Source organism: Sapajus apella, unplaced genomic scaffold (genome assembly GCF_009761245.1).
Source record: "Sapajus apella isolate SASKATOON/1434 unplaced genomic scaffold, GSC_monkey_1.0 scaffold227, whole genome shotgun sequence".
Classification (NCBI taxonomy): Eukaryota; Metazoa; Chordata; class Mammalia; order Primates; family Cebidae; genus Sapajus; species Sapajus apella.
In genome coordinates this window covers 206,464-207,478 of record NW_022437167.1, presented here as the reverse complement: position 1 = coordinate 207,478, position 1,015 = coordinate 206,464, and positions in this window count along the sequence as shown.

The window sequence follows — 1,015 nt, the reverse complement described above, 5'->3', positions numbered from 1 at the left end:
ATGCCCAGCTGAATTTTTGTATTTGTAGTAGAGACGGGGTTTCACCATGTTGACCAGGATGGTATCGATCTCTTGACCTCGTGATCCACCCGCCTCGGCCTCCCAAAGTGCTGGGATTACAGGCTTGAGCCACCGCGCCCAGCAAAATACATGTTTACTGAATAGATGAGATTTAATTTGTGAGAATGTACTTTTAAAACTGTCCTGTAAAGCCCGAGCCTGACTGTCTGATCTCCCACGGCACCCAATCAGCTGGGCTCCTCTGAGCAGGAAGCGATGTCAGATTTCAGTGAGTTTTGTAGGCTGTCTGGGAAAAGCAGAGACAGGAGGCTGTACAGTCTCAGAGTCTCACAGAGCATGCCCAAATCTCCACCCAAATACCCTCCAGTCATCTAGCCACTTGGTTCCTTTTTTTTTTTTAATTCTTTTTTTTTTCTTTAGAGACAGAGTCTCGCTATGTTGCCCAGGCTGGAGTGCAGTGGTTATTCACAGGCGCGATCCCACTACTGATCAGCACGGGAGTTTGTGACCTGCTCCGTTTCCGACCTGGGCCGCTTCACCCCTCCTTAGGCAACCTGGTGGTCTTCCGCTCTCAGGAGGTCACCATATTGATGCTGAACTTAGTGCGGACACCCGATCGGCATAGCGCACTACAGCCCAGAACTGGGCTCAAACGATCCTCCCACCTCAGCCTCCCGAGTAGCTGGGACTACAGGCACGTGCCACCGCGCCCGGCCGCTTGGTTCCTTATCTAGAAACAAGTGAAGGGCCAGCGCAGTGGCTCACTCCAGCCTGGGCAACAAGAGCAACAGGAGCGGAACTCCGTCTCAAAAAAACAAAAGGAGGGCCGGGCGCGGTGGCTCAAGCCTGTAATCCCAGCACTTTGGGAGGCCGAGGCGGGTGGATCACGAGGTCAAGAGATCGAGACCATCCTGGCCAACATGGTGAAACCCCGTCTCTACTAAAAATACAAAAAATTAGCTGGGCATGGTGGTGCGTGCCTGTAATCCCAGCT